We start from the raw sequence: 19,902 nt of genomic DNA, 5'->3' as shown, positions 1-19,902 counted from the left end.
TTTTTCCTGGGGGTGGGGTTTCACGCCCGCCGCTTGCCGCCTGCCCGCCACAAACTGGAAGGGAGACAAGTGGAGCCCTGTCCAAGAGGAGGGACTCTGGGTGAGCGTTGATGTGGATGAGGGTTAGTGGAGCAGCGGCATATTGTCCACATGGATGGCTTGGCTCTCGCCGCGCAAGAAAAAAGAAAAAAGAAGCCTGACGGAGCTTTTGTCCAGGCATCTCGGTGTCCCCGACACAAATAGCCACATTCATCCACTCGCTCTCACACCATTACACCTAAAAGACTCGCTCCAGCCTGCCCATCCATAAATAGAGGCAAATTTGTTTTTTTCTGCCGCGGCCTCGCAGCTGAGCAGAGAGAACTGGAGGGGAAGTGAGGCGGCGGGGGGTGGGGGGGGGGGTGGTGAAAAATATCCCTGCCCGCTGCAAGATGTGTTTCCTGGTATTATCGTTATTATTATTTTTTTTTATTTAGAGCCGTGTTCATGTGAACGATTGGAGCCTTTTTTTGTTTCTGTTTTTGTGTTTTATCTGCTGGTGCTCAGTGGGTGTGGATGGCGGCCAGGGTCAGTCGGTCAAAGCGTGGTTAAAGGACTCCTGATTGCGTGCCCACTGGCTGACACAATAGAGCCACTAATCTTCTTATTTCGAATCCAGAGGCTGGCCCATATCTTAATGAAGCTGTAATGAGCTGTTGAAAATCCCTGAATTGCGGGAGGGATTATTGAATTGAAACAACTCTGGTAATCATAACGTTCAAGTGGCCACTCGGTATTTACTGCCCATTGAGCCACATTTTTATCCACTTATGAGAGCCGACTGCTCCGGCTTGTTGTGTTTTTTTTTGTAATTCTGACCCGCAGTGGGCTGTTGTTGTTTATTTATTTATTTATTTATTGGCTGTTTTTGTTTTTTTTTTTGTTTTGTTTATTCCCCCGCCGAGCTCCTGATTGCATCCCCGTGTATCAAGGTGTGCGCGCACCGCTATCGCCGGCTGTGATTACTTGCTGACAGACTGGCGGAAGCAAACGGCGCCAGCCTGAGAGAAATAAAAAATTCATGACGAAACTGCTTAAAAAAAAAAAACCCGACTCCTTTCTGATTCCACCAGATTAGAAAGTGGCGCAAGATTCCCAGCAAACGCAAACGAGAAACGGCCGCTGTTTTTTTCTTTCTTTCCGTTTTTTTTTTTGGAGTTCCGCGCTCGCCCCCCCAACTCCCCTCCGCCCTCGACTCCCCCCGTCAGACGCTCACTCCAGGTATAGTTTTCTGTTTAGCATCCTTTCTCGGAGTGGAGGTGCCACTTCGCCGTCGAGCATTTGTCAGTTTATGGATGTCGCTGTCATGTCAGCCTCGCAGTACACACACTGCGCGGCGCGCTGTGTAAATAAAAGGGAACAGGCGCAGACACGGAGAACTCGCAGACAGGAGGCACCCACTTCCAGTTCAAGTCCCCTCGGCGAATCCGGCGCCGATTTGCAGATCCGTTTATGACCTTTGCCCCCCCACCCCCACACTGCCCCGGGATCGCCCACCTTGACCCACCTGTGCTCGTTTTGTGTGTACATGCAGGTCTCAGCATCCGCGGCGCCCAGGAGGAGGATCCCCCGACCCGCAGCTCATGCGCCTGGACAACATGCTGCTGGCGGAGGGCGTGGCCGGACCGGAGAAAGGCGGCGGGTCGGCGGCCGCGGCCGCAGCGGCCGCTGCGTCGGGCGGCGCGGGCGACAATTCCATCGAACACTCCGACTACCGGGCCAAACTCACCCAGATCAGACAGATCTACCACACGGAGCTGGAGAAGTACGAGCAGGTGAGAGCCGACGTTTCTTACTTTCTCAGCTCTGAGTTACTTAGGATTTCGCGACCTCGAAAAGAGGTTCGATGGGCCCAAAATTGTTAGCGGCTCAGGCTGTGATTCAGCGGAGCGCCTCCGTCCGTCGCCTGCGCTAAATGAAAGTATGAGCGGCTCCTTCGCCTCGGTGCCATTAAACACCGAGGCTTCCTGGGTGAAAAAGGGAAGGTGGAACACCGATGCCTCAGCAATCGGGCGGAGGTAAATTAGACTAATTTACTCCACTCCTACCGAGGGAGGAGGCGGGTGTGTGTGTGTGTGTGTGTGGGTGGGGGGGCGGGGGGGAAGCACAACACTTGGCCCAGAGTAAATGCATCTTTCTTAAGGCTGTTTCCAGGTTTTAATTATCTAAATGTAAATACTTAACGAATTTTACTCAGAGTAATGAGCCAAAGTGTGCACTACCTAAATGAGTTATTCTAATTAATCATGTATGAAGCGCCGGCTTCACGGAAGCTGTTTGGATTCAGCGTGCGTCAGGGCCCGGCCCGCTTCCCCAAACGCACATTCGCACCCCGGGACGACTTCACCTGTTACGTCAGCGAGGGCAAAAGCTGCTCCGAGCCGCCGTGATCGCACCCGCTTTTAACCCGTGCTCTCCTTTTTCTTTCTTTTCTCTTTTTTTGTTGTTGTGTGCGCGCTCTTGTCTGTGTCCGCCTGGCAGGCGTGCAACGAATTCACCACCCACGTGATGAACCTGCTGAGGGAGCAGTCTCGCACGCGGCCCATCTCCCCAAAGAGATCGAGCGCATGGTGGGGATCATCCACCGCAAGTTCAGCTCCATCCAGATGCAGCTGAAGCAGAGCACCTGCGAAGCCGTCATGATCCTGCGCTCCAGATTCCTCGACGCCAGGTCAGTGGGTCGTGCACGCGTCAGAGAAAAACATGGCGGCCCGGCTGATTGCAAATGGAGTTGCTCACACGAGGCATACGCCTAAAAAGTATTGGGGTTCTGCATTTCGTCATACGTCAGAATGCGTCAACCAATTAGAACGAGCCAGGACACAGCAGCGCATAAACGTGGTGACATCACACTGGGAATAAAGTATTTTCTGGTGAATCCAATGCTTTTTGGGCCGTATAAGGTTTTTGGCCGCAGTACCTTGAATGGCCACTGGGGGGGAAAAATCGCCTCCATTTTGCCAGTTTTGGTATCCAGTGCTTAGTATGCGATGTACGTAACCAAATGCATATGTATGTGTTCATTCATTTATACATTTAATTATCAATATATTTATCACCGCATGACGTTTTAATAATGCAAACGTAAAGACGTTATGAACGGCGCCGAGAGTGTGTAGTGAACAGTGTCCAAATTTTTTTTTTTATTAATTATAATTCTACTGATGAATGCACTGTGTATTTATTTGGCTACACATACGACTGTCGTATAAAGGCAAGAGGGGCGAGTGGGTGATTTCTGACACAGCCTTTTAGATTCCGACCAAAAGTTCCTCTTTTTCTCTCCACTCCAACTTTTCTGGCTCAGCTCACAGCGCGAGAGCCCTGCAGAAATGCATGACGGCAACTCTGTGTCATGCATTATCCATTTTTTAGAACAATGGTGCCGCCTCCTCGTCCCCCCCCCCCCCCCCCCCCCCCCGCACCACACACCTGAGAGCAGTTAAGACCAGAAGAATCAGGGGATGCGACATAGAGGGAGACGGGGGGGTGGGGGAGGGAGGGAGGGTCATCAGCAGGTGCTGAGAATTACTCTAATCACTAACAGCGTGACGCGGAGCCGAGCTGCGCTGAGAGCGGCGAGTCAGTCCACCGCCCCGGCAACTCAAGTGGAAGCACATTTGCTGCCCACTGCCTGTGCGAAGCAATGGTAAACAAGGCAAAAAAAAAAAAAAAAAAACACAAAAAAAAAAACAAAACCCAGAAATAAGCAAATGCTCAACAACACGATAAGTAGTGCCCTTGGGAGGGACGGGGACCCAGATCTAGTTAGAGTTTGCTTGTTCCAGCCGGAGATCCCCGGGGCTGTGGCACTTCAGGAACAATGCTCAACTGTGCATGCCGTGATTTCTATAATGTACCGAGATGCACTCCGACTGGGCCTTTGCAAAAGCCCACCCATCCGCCGCGCTTAAACTCTCCACATTACACGCTTGGACTGGAGATTGGAGACCAATAGACCAAATTAAACACTGTATGTGTTTTGGGACTGTGTTTGCTTGCGTGTGTGCGTGTATGTGCGTGTGTTGCGCGCCTGTCAACTTATTGGTCGGAAGAGAAGCTGACCTTTCTTTCGCGTGTTGACGAGACTCTCCAAGCCAGGACACAATATTCCGGCCCCTCGGAGAAAAAAAACAAACATTCCTCATTATTTTCACCGTTTATGTGCGAGATTGATTGTGCAATTTGTGCGATCCAAATGGATGAGTTAATGGGCTCACTTCGGCCTCTCTCCCATTTTTATATATTTTTTTTGTCCCCCCCCCCGTTCCCAGGCGGAAAAGGAGAAACTTCAGCAAGCAGGCGACGGAAATCCTCAACGAGTATTTCTACTCGCACCTCAGCAACCCGTATCCCAGCGAGGAGGCGAAGGAGGAGCTGGCCAAGAGTGCAGCATCACAGTTTCCCAGGTGGGTAGCGCTCATGTGACAGTAGGCTGCTGGGGGGCGGGGGGGTGTGGAGGGCAGGGGGTGGAAGGATGCCTAGAGGGATAGTTACCGTGGGTCCCACCAACCAAGACACAATGTCCTTAGCTAACCTTGACACCGTAGCCGCCTAATGATGCTTCAGTCAAGGCTTGTCCAGTCAGTCAGCGCAGGGCCGTGGGGAGGAGAGGCCCATATCATCGTGGCCTCAATCAAAGCACCACGCTGTCCTTCTGTAATGCCCCAGCGCCGGGTCCCCTGCCATTTTACCCTCCCCTCCTCCCCTCCCCCCCATCCCCCACTATTCCCATCCACCATGCACTCTCCCAGCTGCCTGGTCACTCGTCAGTTGGGACAACAAATGGCGTCATCCGTTACTGTAACAAATCAGTCTGGTGCTCCCAAGCGCCGGGTGATACCTGGTTTTGTCGCTAATTCGCACTCCCCCCCCCCCCAAAAAAAAAGACGCGACGTTCCCACTTCCTAGTGTAGCTGAGGCTCAATGATGTGCTGCACACCGAAGGCAGTATCCCTCATGCCTAACCCTCCACATCCAAAGTATTATTACTATCCCATGTTCCCTTATCCCCCGCCTCCCCCTCCTGCTATGACTGTGACCATTATCTAGCTTCTCTATTGTTCTATGGTCGTCCTCATGAGACACTGTATCAGGGAAACATGAATCTATACAATAATCTGCCTTGCTTTTTTTTTTCTTCTTTTTTTTTTCTTCTGTGTGGGGAGGGGGTGTTGAGGGTGTAGTCGTGAAGAGTCAGATACTGTAAAAGCCCATTCTTTTTTGCCTTCAGGGGGTGGGAAGCACCATCACAGTATCACAGGTATGTCATAACTTCTCCTGATCCACTGTTTTTCATTGTTTATGTATGTAATATATACCACAGCTTTTTCTTTTTTTCTTTTTTTATTCACTGCACAAACCCCCTTCCCTCCCTCACACTGCTGGACCAATGCTAATGCTATTATAAGAATGGAGTGTAATAATTTTTTAAGTTTGAACTATACCTCTATAACAAATGGAAGAGAAAAAAAAAGAAGCGGAAAGAGTCACAAAAACTGTTTTTGATTCATGTTTGTGAATTACACCCATGTTCTCACCATATTGTGTGTTTATAATTGTGTCACAAAGGAATTCAAGTCTTTGGCTACTGCTCACAAAATGAATGCATACAGTATATTTATATGCAGTGATGGGCAAGCTACTTGTAAGTTAAGCTGCAAGTTACTCTCGATTAAATATGGCTTAGCTACAGCAGAAGCTATCCCCAGAGAAATGTAGCAAGCTACACCACAAGCTACATGGCAAAAGTAGCCAGCTACATCAACACTACTTTTTTTTGTACCAACTTTATGATCAAGAACTAAACTCAAAAAAGCCCTGTCTGGCTTTTTGTGCCTTCCTTCTTTTAACATTTACTTGAGTAAACATGTGCTAATTATTATTAGTCGTGCCGCAACTGCTAGCGGCATCGAGCTGCGGCACTTCCGGCGGTCGGAGTGCCACCAGGGATAGCGCAGTTAGGTGCCACTGCCACAAATTGAGTTTGCCGTCTCTCTCTCTCATGGACAGTAACGTGTAGCGTCCGAGTGACGCTACGCCACTACTGGACTCTAAAAGTAGCGACGCTGAAGAAAAAGCTATTTGGTTTAAAGGGAGCGGCGCTACCGTGACGGTACTGAAAAAGCTAGCGCTTTTTCACACACAAAAACTAGCTAGCGCTCTCTACTTGTAGGGCTACTTGTAGCGCGCTACTGCCCATCACTGTTTATATGCATAGAACTATTCATTTTGTTGGATGTAGAGCGTCTTCTACTAATGTTTCTTTTGTGTCTTCAAACTCTGAGCGGATCGACTCCCCGCGCTGCTTTGTTAAAAGAAACGGCCGGCGTCCCCTATTTTTCTGAGTGCCTGGCAAGGCAGGCCTGTGCGCTGGCTCCCACGAGAACAAATCAGTCTGTGCAGAAATTAGAGGGGCTTTTAAAAACTCACTCAAACTCATCTCAGGCCCCATTAGTGGCCGACTCCTCCACGAGCAGAGGCCACAGCAGACACTCCTATTGACTCGTCGGTAGCGCTGAGGCTCATTTGGAGTAAGCAACTAAGTGAGAGGCTCGACGTGATGCCGAGTGCACCTTCAGCCTGTTATCCGTCACCACGCTCCGGGCCTTTTCGGCCTCTTAAAAACACCTGGAGAAAGTTGCTCCGTCGAGTCCTTTTTGCAGTCACGCCACAAAGTACGTATTTCTATATTTGCCTCGTGGAGTTTGTGAGATCGCTCCATTACGTCAAAACTGCCCATTGTGAGCGGTTTGCCAATACCAGTGGTGATGCATCGTCGCCTTTGCTGATCGCTGACCCGAAGTCACCTCAGTACGGATGCAGAGTTCTGCTTAAAAGCAAAGTTTTCTGCAGTTCTTCCACAGTATTTGTCAGCATCAATATCCTTTTAAAAGGCTGCGAACGTACAAAAGTGAAAGAATGTCCGTCATTCCACTGTTATTGTACCAGGTTGGATTAATACTTAATCCTGTTAGTTGATTCCCAAGAACGGAAATTATCTTCTTCTCCGACTGAAGTGCAGCTTCAGAAAAAAAATCCAACAGACTGCTGGTCCATGACAGGTCCACTGTGTCAGTGATACACCATGCGAGTCAAGTCAGCGTAGGTCTCTTTCATGTTGCTTGTATTTTCCGAGGAAAGCTACGTTTTCGCACCAGTGGGGGTTTGGAGAACCTCGGGCTCGGAGTTCTTGTTCAATATTAACGCGCCTTGTAAAATTGATGTGACCGCAGCCGGCGAGACCCGCCGTCGTGTGCGGGCTTTAAGGTTTAGGGCGTCGTAACCTGGGATATATTGAGATCGCAGACAGATCATGCGTTGCCGTGCGCCGTGTAGCAGAGCGTAATTGACCTGGAATAGGGTGAAATAGTTTGAATTATTAACCGCAGCCTCGCCGCCGCCGCCGCTGCCTCTCCAGTGGGCCGCGCTCAACGCAGTGGTATCGTGTTCTTTTTGCAAGGAGTCTGCCTGGTCATTATACAATGGCTGCCTTTGAGGCTGCTGATGTCAGGTAATTCAATCTCGCAACCTGGTTCTCGCCGCGCATAGGAGTCAATTGAATGCATGGCCTGCCACAAGATAAAAGGGAATTAAGTTCTGTAGATTGGGTTGTGCTCGGCGCCTCGCAGCGCAGCGCATTTGTTCAATATTTAGCTGAACCCCGGAATCACTAAAGCCAGAGTTCAGTGGGCAGTGGAGGAGCGGCAGCAGTAGAGTCCAGGCGCGGGGGGAGGGGGAGGGGGGGTCTCTTCGGGCTCGGAACACCATGCAGTGGAAGAACATGGTCATAGCACGCCCCAAAAAATAAGTCTTATTTGTCTTTCTTATTTTTTAAGAAAATAAACCAGAACATTTTAAATAATCAGATTTTAAATAATCAGATTTTAAATAATCACATTTGAATAATCACATTTGAACGGAACCCCAACACGTCTGCACGTACAAACACCACGAGCCACATCTACTTTTTTCTTTCCTGCTTTTTTTTAATAGACTGTTTTGCAGGGGCATTTTCTTCAATTAAACAAACCGACGAGCTTTAAAAGACATTTGCTTTGATTTTCTGGGGTTTTTTCGGCCATTTGGAACCGCCGTCTGCAACCCGCTGCTATATTGCATGGTCTTAGGCTCTGTAATCCACCATAAGCAGGTTAAGTAAAAAGGATGATGGCCGGGGCTTTCATTGCTTCCAATTAAACCTTGCTTGTTAGTTTAACCTCTAGGTAAACCCATCAAACAATTGATGTCAAGGAAACCCTGCCAACAGTGGGCCTCGCCTGAATGGTCATTAATTTTAATTGCCTAGATATTAAAGATTTAGAGCGCAGAGACGTGCGGGATAGAAATGATCTGATGTCCTGCAAATCCAGTCCGTTTTTACGGCGGCGGCGGCGGCATCGGCGGGCTGCTGGGGGATATTAAAATTTAAGCACATGGGTGGAAATTAAATAAAGCGTCATTAGGGGCAGCTGCTCTTTGGCTGGTCCAGCCGTGGGCTGCAGGGCCTGAGAGGGGGGGTAGGGGGGTAAGTGGGGAGGGAGTGGGCTTGCAGCACGGGCGACAAGACACTCTAATTTATAGAAGCATTAACGGCAGGAATCATCTCATTATTATTCCAAGTTTATTGCAGCGCCAGCATTCACACGTAAGCTTGAGCCCCCCGCTCGCAACTTTTCGGCCGCGTCCGACCGAAGCCGAGCGTCGCGCTTTCCATTCGGCCGCTTCGACTTCGGACGAAAAAAAAAGGAAATAAAAAACCCTGCGACGTAACGATAAAAATAATGAAAGTGTTTTTGTTTTCCTTTCACACGTCCGTTAACGGTGATTGTTTGTGTTTGCCGCCTAACTCGTCCGCTGGTCTTAAGACCCCTTTATTGAGAATCACAACCTAGAAGTTGATTCGAGAATTATTTCAAATGCAAAGATACAACTTGCTCACGCAGCAGTAAAAATCAGAAAATACACCGCCTGCTGTACAATTAGTGGATTTTTTAAAGAAAATGTTTTTTAGAAGTTTCCTTGGTCTGCACACTTTTTGTCTCGTGTGCAGCTCGCGCGCTCTGAACAAGTTCGTGCTCTAGTTGCTCCACCGGCCTGCGACACCTCGCAATCTAATTATTTATGTATTCACGTGAGGTGTCAATCACCCTGACTCGCTGATCTAGAATCTTGCACTGCTCTTAAGTTCGGGGTGGGGGGGGGGATTAACATTACCATAAAATTAATTCAGCTGATTTGTCTTTCCTACCGTTAGCGTCGGAAAAAAAATAAAAAAAAATAAATAATAATCCTTCTGTGCAGTCGGAGCCCCTTGTGTTTCACTTCTGTCAGGAGACAAGCTGAGAGCGTGTCACGCTCCCATCCATGAGAAGACACAAGTGGCTCCTGATTATGGCTTAATTAGCTTGTGTACCCGGCGGACATTACTGCAGGGGCCGGGAATTGGGTACTTGATGGACCCAAACATGACATCTTGAAACAATCACACCGCTCGGTGTGCACGGTGCGTGTGGCTGCTTGACGTCTGACTCCTCTGCTCCTCCTCCCTCCCTCCCTACCCACCCCTCACCCCTCTACCCCACCCCTCCCACCCCACCCCTCTCTGTTCTGCTCCGCTCACGCAGGTATCCAACTGGTTCGGCAACAAGCGGATCCGGTACAAGAAAAACATCGGCAAGTTCCAGGAGGAGGCCAACCTGTACGCCGCCAAGACGGCCGTGAACGCGGCGCACGCGGCGGCGGCCGCCGTGCAGAACAGCCAGGCCAACTCGCCCACCACGCCCAACTCCGGTAGGCACCGGACGCAACGCGGCCGTCTGCCCTTAACAAACCCCGCTGCCTTTTGCCTTTCGCCTTTCGCCTTTCGCCTCGCCTTGCCTGCCTGCCTTTATTCTCTCATGCACGATTCCACGCAGGCAGGAGTGACAGGCTCTGCTCCCAGCTCGGGGATCACAGTGTCTCCCATCTATAAGACAGCTGATGCCAAGCAAACTCATGCATAAAAAAAAAAAAAAGAGCGTTCCTGACTTGTGAACCGAGAACATATGTATTTTTGGCAAAAAAAAATAAATAAATAAAAAAAAATAATAATAAAAAGACAGAGGGATGCCATGGGATTTGTTTTGCCTTGACTCTCTGACGACTTCCGTCACGTGCATCGTAATGGTGCTTGCTCTCGCTGAACAGCAGAGCTAAATAATCGCTGGGAGCATTTGGATTGAAGTAATGAGTGATACTGTGTTTTGTTTTTTGTTGTTGTTGTTGTTTTTTTGTTTTTTTTTAAAGGCATTACTTGAAAAGATGGGTGGCCTTAAAGGGCTTTAATGTCTGCTCAGGTGTACTGACTAATACAAATGCTGAGTTTGGAGCCGCGTCGGGATGTGGTAAGCTTACGAAGTGGTCCCCTTTTTCTTGCACCCCAGGCTTCCAGATGAAAGACGAAGAGTTTCAGCTGGATTCGGCAGAGAGCAAAAACACTCTTTTAACCAACATGTTTACTGGTACTGGTCTTTTCATAAGCTTCTTATTGTCCTTTCTTTCTTTCCTTTGGTTTTTTTGTTCCCTTTTTTTTTTTTTGTGTGTGTCATTGACCATGTGATGCCTCCTCGCCAAAGTTAGATTAGAAGTTTAGGCGGCGATGCGGAACGACTGGGAGCTTAGAAGCGACCAGGCCCCCCCCGCCCACAACCCCACCCACCCCTCCCCTCCCCCTCGTGTCATGTGCTTTTTTCCCATTCCGTCTGTGTCCGACCTGCATTCTCAGGGGAAAAAAAAGCCATTGCATTGCGCATCTACCACCCCCCCCCCTCCATTCCCTCCACCCCACCCCCCCACCACCACCGCCCAGTAGTTGCCTGCTTTCATCGGCGTCTCTCTCGCTGTCTCCTCCCCGTCTGCTTGAGTGGAAGCTGTGTACGAGATGTTGCGTTGAGTTGCGTTGCGTGCGTGCGTGCGTGCGTGCGTTGCGTCTGTGTGTGTCTCTCTCTCCCTTGATAGCCTTCTCGTGTATTCAGCAGCTTACATCCTCCCTTTCCAGGTTCCTCGGGTTCTTTTAGCCTCCCAAACTCTGGGGACATGTTCTTGAGCATGCAGAGTCTGAATGGGGATTCTTACCAAGGGGCACAAGTCGGAGCCAATGTACAGTCACAGGTAGGACCAACGATCAAGGGCAGCTCCTGACTGAGAGAGAGAGAAAAAAAAAAAAGCGCCACCGCAGAGAGCCGTCCTTGTCTTGCCTGTGTACTGAGCCATCCACAGTGCAGTCTGAAGCACCAAAAGCAAACAAAACGAGACAATATGGGACAATGAGCGTAGCGTTGCCGCTGGGCCACTTTCAAACTGCGAGTCTCGCTCGCACCACCAACTGCTGATTGACTGACAGCGTTGCCTCTTTCGCTTTGGATGGAATATTTTGGCAGCCAAAATATATTCCCACCCCCCTGCTATCATGCCATAGAACAATTCAGTAGGGAGGGGGGAAAAAAAACAATATGCGCAGAAGCATTTGGCTTTGACTTGAACTCTTGGGTTGGTATTGGGGTTTTTTTTTTTATTCTTCGTTATTTATCTGTTTTTCTTTTACTGTGTCTCCCTGCTTTTTTTCTGTATCTTTATATTGCTGTCTCATCTGTTTATTGTGTTGTTGTTGTTGTTGTTGTTGTTACTGTTGTCCTCCATACTGCGAGACAGACCAGAAAACCTCCCGTTCCCTCATGATTGCGGGGCGGAAGCGACAGCCGCAGTGTGTCTTTGTTTCTTTGTCGTCGCTCTTTTTCGTTCCTCCTCCATAGACGCTCCTCCTCCTTTAGGCAGATTCTGAGCATGCTAGCAACGCAGCCCCTCCCTCCCCCCGACCCCTCACCCCACCTCCTCATTAGCAAACCCCGTTTACACCTCGGTTTGAGTGCGTCAGGTTCACCGCCTTGGTTTCCACGCTAGTCACTATCTGTTGCTTGGCCGAGCATGTCCTGCAGCCAGTGTCAGCCGCCGCCCGCCGCCCCCCCCCCCCGCAGACGCCGAGCTGACCGCCTTGTCCGCCTTTTGTCTGTCCTGCCAGGTGGATACCCTGCGCCATGTTATCAGTCAGACGGCAGGATACAATGATGCCCTGGTGGGGAACACCATGTACAGTCCACACGGCTTGAATGTAAGTATGGGTCGCGTTCGCTCGAGAGACAAAAAGAAGATGAAGCAATGGCGTTGGCAACAAATGCTGAAGGGAACAATGGGCTGCATCACACGCAAATAAATCAAAACACCAGAGGTGGGAATTATCAAAGTAGAAATACCTCGTTAGTGTACTGAAGTAGATTTTTCAGGTATCTGTACTTCACTTGAGTATTTCTTTTTCTTTTTCCTTTTACTTCCTACGTTTGTACACAAATATCTGTACTTTCTACTTCCTACTCTGTAAAAGACATGTTTGTTACTTTTGTGTTTAAAAGATGCAATTCTGTTCAAAGTAATTCACTTATTATTTAGTGTAGTTGTGTAGTAGCTATTTGAACTGTGCTGTCGTGTAGTTCAATATAAAAGTAGATCGTGTTTTACAGGGAGATTATTTTAAAGTTCCTCGGCCTTAAGGTCACTGTTCAGTACGTTTTCAGCACAGACAAGTAATCGTGTGGAAAATGACATAGGTTATTGTTAATAATGGCTCACTAGCAAAAAACAAAATAGAGTAGAGTATATGTGTATATATATATATATATATAAATATATATATATATATATATATATATATATATATATACATATATATATATATATATATATACATACATATATATATATATATATATACATATATATATATATACATATTTTCTTTTTTTTTTTTTCTTTTTTTTTTTTACAAATATATCAATACTTAACACAGAACGTAAATACTTTTGCCACCTCTGGAAAAAAAAAACAACACACACACACACACACAAATGAGCCAAGTGATCATGTGATCCGGCTTTCAGTGTTTGCCTCACCTTGCCACTTTGTCGCTCGACATGAATGACAGCTGCATTTCATAAAAACACACGGGGCGACGTGGTTCTCTAAAACCCGCAGCTCCCCTTTAATAGACCTCCTTCAGCGCTCTGCTCGGCTCCAGCCGGAGAGAAGAAGAAGGAAAAGAAGAAAAAAAAAAACCCAGAGAGGAAATAGAATGAGGGCTGTTTTTAAACGGCTTCACAGAATCTTTTCCGTCGCCTTATCTCGGTGATGAAGTACGAACATGTGATCGCCCGCGGCCCTCTCCCAGACATGAATCCCATCTTCCCTGATGAGGTTTGATATGGCTCCTTTTTGGAAAGCAGCACATAATCTGGAGCTATCGGAGTAAAGATTAATTCTGTTGATGAGAAAGGATGGTGGGAAGGCGGGGGGCGGGGGGGGGGTAGTCAGCTATCTCTCTCTGCATTATATGAGAGCAGGCGCTCGGCTTATATTGTTGCTCGTGGCCCCATCCGCAGTCTAATATCAGTGTAATATCAAACGTACAAGGTGCCGAATTCTAGCGCCGGAGCCGCTGTCAATGAAACGGCGGTTAATTTTCGGCAAACAGGGAGCGCAACGGGCTGTTTTCATCATCATCATCATCATCACCATCATCATCATCATCATCGGGTGGCATTTCTTTCTTTTCTTTTTTTCCCTTTTCCGCCTTCGCCGGAGCCCCGTCGCTGTCAGCCGAGCCCCTCAGACGCGTCAGCTCCCACCAGCATCAAGTGTCTTTTTTTTTTTTTTTTTCCCACTTTCTCACGAGGTTTCTCAGTGGCGTGCGCGCCGTTGACCTGCGCCCACTGGCTCAGCGGAGCTACCCCTGCTGGAGGACGCAGCCTCCGACGGGCTCGATAGCGGCAGCGGTTAACGGCAGGAGCAGCAGTTCCAAAAAAAGAAGAAGAAAGAGTCGATCGAGACAGAAAGAGCGTTTCTTATATATTTATTTTGTCGTTGAAACCGTTTCTTTCTTTCTTTATTATTCTTTTTTTTTTTGGGGGGGTGGGGGGGGGGTGAGGGGTAGAGCTGGTAGAGCTACAGCAACCCTGAAAGAGCCTTACAGATGGATTAGCATAGTGTAACCTTTATCTCTGTTGGCGGTGACGTGGGAGGGAGGATCCAGTAAAGGCTAGGTGGCGCCTGGAGCGAGGCGGAGGCAGGCCGGCTAGGACCGGCTCTCTCTCTCTCTCTCTCTCTCTCTCTCTCTCTCTCTCTCTCTCTCTGGGTAGAGGCCCTGCCCTGTCACTTCCACTCAGACCCCTCCCTCCCTCCCCCACCACCACCACCACCACCTCCAGCCAGCCTGAGCCCCCCCCACCCCCCCCCTCCGCCACTGACAGCAGAATATGTAGCGACAAGCTGTCGGGCCGCCGCCGAAATCTGCTTAGACACTGATTTCAGGGAGCTTCTCCTATTGGTCCCCGACGCCCCGGACTCCTTTTGTTGCCTCCCTGCCACGCAAAGCATGCTGGTCCGACTTTATTTCACTCCTTCTCTTCCTCCCCTTCCTCCTTCTCTAAACTCCTCCTCTTCCTCCTCCTCTTCTTTCTGCTCCTCCTCCTTGTTCTGCTTCACCTCCTCCTCGTCCTCCTTCTCCTCATCCTCCTTCACCTCCTCCTCTTTCTCCTTCTCCTCATCCTCCTCCTGCTCCTACTCCTCGTATTTCTCTTCCTCCTCCTCCTTCTCTTCCTCCCGACTATTTCTCCTCTTCGTCCTCCTACTCCTCCTTCTCTTCCCCCCCCTCAAATTTCTCTTCCTACCTCTCCTCCTTCTCCTCCTCCTTCCGCTCCTCCTCCTTCTCCTTCTCCTCACGCGTCAGACATCCCAGATTTCATCCAACTCACTCGAGTCCGGTTTCCGTCCGTTTGTGTTGCATTTTGGGAATTAATAAAAAAAAGGGGAGGGGAGGGGTGGGGGGTACTCGTGTTGCCGAGAACGTGTTTGTAATCTCAGCCTGGGTCTATTTGTGTTTCAGGCTAATGGGGGATGGCAAGATGCGACGACTCCGTCTTCGGTAATATCTCCGACAGAAGGACCAGGAAGCGTGCACTCCGATACCTCCAATTGATCCACTCCTAATGCATCTTCACCTCCAGACGGGCGGCCCACTCTCTCTCTCTCTCTCTCTCTCTCTCTCTCTCTCCCTCTCTCTCTCTCTCCCTCTCTCTCTCTCTGAAGTGGCCGACCAGCGGCGGAAGACAACACGACAAACTTTTCCATCCCTTCTCACAAATTCCCTCACAACTGTACACACACACACACACACACACACACACACACACACACACACACACACGCACACACACACACACACACACACACAGGCACGCACGCGCAAAATGACATCCTCCATCTTTAGTGTTCCTGATCATCTCGTGTGTTTACTTTCTGTCTCCATAAATCTTTAATCGGGCCGCTCTTGTTTGTTTGTCGTAGGGGGGGTAAGCACACGGACAGACTCACACACACACACACACACACACACACACACTACAAACAGAATAACAGGCGTCAGATGATGCACAAACTTTCAGGATTCCGGGACCCTAAAAACGCCCGACGAGGCTTTGCGCTTCCCTGCGGCGTTTTTTTAACCTCCATTGTTTGATTGCTGATTTAATCGCCGCCGCTTTTACAATTGGGCTCCCTTCCACTTCACTTCTCCACATTAAAGCAGCTCCTTCCGTCTTCGCTCTGACTCTTAATGCGCTCGCAACCTTGACCAGCAGGCTTGGCAACGCTGCCGCTGACAGCTAGCTTTGCGGTCGCTTTCAAGATTTCTTTTCCTTTTTTTTCCTTTTTTTTCCTTTTTTTTTTGCCTTACAGCCGTACGTACACGTTAGGGGCGAGGACCGTTGGAACTCGGGTGAAGATTGATGGCTTGACCACAGCGCGACACCATTCCACGTTTTATAAAGTGTTTGTTTAGTATGTACATATGTAAACATGTTTTTTTTTTTTGTTTTGTTTTTTTTCCTTTTTGGACCTTTTTGTCAACGGACCCTGCACGGTGCATCCTTCCTTTATGACGCAAAAGGATCAAGACCCCCCTCCCCCCCACCCCCCGTCATACACACACACACACACACGCAAACAGGAAAAAGTTGTACATAATATAGCCTAAAAGTAATTATACGCCCAACCAATCAATAAGCAGCTTTATTACCTCATTCAAACTCATGCGCACCAATAATTTTGACATTTCTGTAGCTTAGAGTGCTCACTTACTACCTCTAAACTCCACCACCGTCGACGTTTCTTTGGCCCTTATTTAATGTTTCTAATGTAGTTATTTTGATTACATCTTGTAACACTGTAAACTCTCCACGCTCTATGTAATCTAATGTATATTTTAATCTTTTAATAAAATTCGGGTTGCTGTACCGCAACTTAAAACCATAAAAAACTAAAAAAAAAAAAAAGAATAAAAACAATATTGAAAAAAAAATATTACTACCATGACAAATGGATGGGGATGAAGGGGGAGGGAGGGGAGTTGTTGGTCTGTGGCTTTTATGAGGGGAGGGGAGGGGGGGGGGGGCGTTGTTGATAAATTAACATTTAACAGTAAAACTGTTGTAAATACTGGAAGGAAAAAAAAACATTTTGAATGTTGCTCATCTTGTTACTAAATCATGCAAAAAAAAGAAAAGAAAAAAGTGTCAATAAAAGTGTAACGCATAGAGGTTTCAGTATTCAGAACTGTACATTCTCAGCTCTGTCCAACAGGGTTCAAGACTTCTTTTCTCTTTTTTCTATTGTATGTGATTCTGAAACTGAAAAGTCATGACAAATGATTTGTGGCAGTGATTCTAATGTATTAAAGATGTTTAGTGTTACTTTCTAACCAGACTACACCCCGGACTGAAAAGTCTTCCTTGTGGTAGTTGTGTAATTTCAAACATGAATAAACTTTTTGCTTTCATGACACCCAGCGTTGGCCCTTTTCTTCACAAGATGAATCAGAGTGAGAGCGACGCGAGGTTAGTGTGTGTGTGTGTGTGTGTGTGTGTGTGTGTGTGTGTGCGTGTGTGTGTGTGTGTGTGTGTGTGTGTGTGTGTGTGTGTGCGTGCAGATGATGAAAGTCAGGGCCACCACGTTGCAATGCACTAATCCAATCAGGTCGGTGCCCATTTCAGTGTTTCAGCATTAATACACACTGGACATCTCCATCTGGATTGGCCACTGAAAGAAAAAAGCAGGTGAGAGGTTCAGAGTTGTCATGAAGGTAAAAGACTTTTTGTTACAGTTTCACCATGACAGAAATAATTTTTTGATATTTTCAAGTTAAAAATTAAATGAAATTAATGAATGGTAAAAAAATTTCATAGCCACACTGAGCTACACGCCCACTAAGAGGTCAGAATACAAGACTGAAGACTGATATATGTCAGACTGACTTATAAAATATGCGTTAAGAATATTTGTCCTTCTCATAAATGTTTTTTTTTTTTCTTCATTGTGGCTCTTTTTATTTTGTCTTTAATATTAGCAGCAAGCAAAGACAGACAGACAAACACACACACACACACTCAGTGTCAGTAAGGGACATGAACAATAGAAAACAAAATAAAAGCATTAATACTTTGATTGCTTTGTGATTCACCTTTGTGTTTTATTTTGAAGGGTGGCTTTCAGCACAGGGATTTCACTCCCACACTGCCACTAAATGTTGTGCCTGCAGTGGAACTCCATGAGTGAATCCAGGTGTGTTTCGAAATGTGTCGCATAAGAAATGCACAAGGCCGCTCAGATCCTCGGAGCAAATGCGGCTCTGTCGCTCCTGTTTTGCTCTTCATTCACGACGTGCAGCAGCGCAGCCCTGCGCCCATTAGCTCGTGACGCACGACCTTTGGCCCCCGCCGTGCACGGTGGGCAAACTGTAGACTTAAAGCGGTCTGCAGCGACTGTGGAGCCGACACGGTTTAGCGCAATTAACTGAAATGTCAGGCACTTCTAATTCGAGCTATTTTGCCTGTCTGTTGTGGAAAAGGCTGTCTTAATGGATCATTGGCTACCAATTCCACATGGAGATTGACAACCATTTATCCTCATTTTCTCAGCAGAACTCCCTTTTTTTTTTCTCTCTCTCTCTTTTCCTCCTCCGTCTTCCTTACGTGTTTGTGTCGGGGGGCCGTGACGCAGCGCCGCGCTGCTGCACAGAAACGGAACGGAACGGAATGGATAGCTGCTTCCAGTGTGCAGTAAAACGTGAAAACTTCGGCACATGCAAATTCCTCGTGTACTTGCGCCTCGGCGGCGCAGGCAGTCGGGAGCGAGACAAAAGAGATGTAGCTGCTGCGTGGCATGTGTTTAATTCAGGCGCCGAGCACAGACGGTTTCCCGGGAGAGCAGATTTGTCCAGTCAACCAGTGCCCAACTTCATTGAACACCTCCCCCCCCTCCCCCCTCCCTCCCTTTCCCCTGAAATCACATCTTCATCCCGGTGTCACACACTCTCGACTCGTCTCCCAATGCATTTAAAGACATTAAGAACATTTAAAGATCGCGAGAGCAATGAGGCTAAAGAGCATTCTTTCCTTAAAAAAAAAAAACGAGTCGCACGTGCACGTGCATATATCCCCCCTACTGCAGCGTTGGCAGTGCAGCGCCGCAGTGCAACTGCCTGTTCGGACGGCAATCTGTTTGCTCCGTCCAAGCCCAGCGCGCAGAAACATTTTTTATCAGCCATTGCATTCCGAGCACTAAGCACTGCACTCAGCTAAATTGGCCTCGGAAACCTTTCGAATAAAGAAGTTACATTTTCAGAGGTTATGCCTATTAGAGAGTTTCCTAAGGTTCATTAAAGGCGACATTTTCTAAGTAAAATTTGCCATGAAAAGCATGCGTCATTAAATATGGAAATCCAGAGTTATATTAGCCATGTGCGCATAACTGCTGCCAATTAAATTAGAGAATGATATCATTTGTATTATTAAGGTATAGAGTTCATATTAGATTAAATGCAAAATGTAATTTTTTTTTGATTTATAGCCCGGAGTGCTCTCTGTTCACAGACCCGTGATAAACTGGATTTCAATACAGAGATTGTTCATATTAGGATGTGAAATATGTAATTGTGCCCCACTGTCATTTATCTAACATTGTTTGGGTGGGATTTTAACATAAATATATAAGTAGGTGGCTAAAGTGTGGGCTAAATGCACACCTGATCAATGTACACAAAAAGCTTTTACAACATTGCAACGTTCCATCTGTAAATTGCTAGCAAACCAAGGCGGCATTATATTATGAGACAGATCCTGGATCAGATATAAAGAGAACACGTTGAAGGAGAGAAAGTCCATTATTCTCAAAACTTAGACAATAAGAGCGTTTGTTGATTTACAGGGGTTTGACTTTTCCTACACGGAGGAATTGAGGCAAAAATTCATAACGAAAGCTTTTTATTACGGCTGCAACCGACTCAATACAGAGGATTTATGAGGCGGCTGCGGGGAGCCACAGAAGGGACAACAGCAACAGGAGTGTTTCCCATTAGTGCTTCCAAACAGGACCGCGTTCGGCTTTACGTGTAAATCAGCTCTCGAGAAGTGACAGAAGTCGCAGATGAGGGAGACAAAAAGACTAATTAATCAAAGAGGAAAAACTGAAGCAAAGGCAAATCAACAACAACAACAACAACAACAACCACACTGCTAAATGTTGGAATGGAATGCGTTTCTGTTTTTTTTCTGCTCGTGGTATATACACCAATACCAATTTATCATTTTACAGCTAAAAAAAAAAAAAAAAAGTGCATGCCTTAAAATTTTAAGTATCAGAATCCCTTTTTCTGTAAATTGTTAGTTGCATTATATTCCTTTGACCTTTTTTTTTTTTTTTAGTCTCTTTGAAAAGGATGAC

The 19,902-nt window shown here is 47.5% G+C and overlaps 1 pseudogene; it reads left to right on the top strand.

Moving 5' to 3' along the window:
* Positions 1-1,469: 1,469 nt before the first annotated feature.
* LOC142902268 (pre-B-cell leukemia transcription factor 3-like) lies at positions 1,470-16,963 on the top strand (annotated as a pseudogene).
* The last annotated feature ends 2,939 nt before the right edge of the window (positions 16,964-19,902 follow it).

This window comes from Nelusetta ayraudi, unplaced genomic scaffold (genome assembly GCF_046127955.1).
Source record: "Nelusetta ayraudi isolate G7.1 ecotype Tasmania unplaced genomic scaffold, CSIRO-AGI_Nayr_v1 ptg000092l, whole genome shotgun sequence".
In the NCBI taxonomy this organism is placed as follows: Eukaryota; Metazoa; Chordata; class Actinopteri; order Tetraodontiformes; family Monacanthidae; genus Nelusetta; species Nelusetta ayraudi.
Note: the sequence above shows the minus strand (reverse complement) of the source record. Positions and strands in the feature narration are given on the sequence as shown.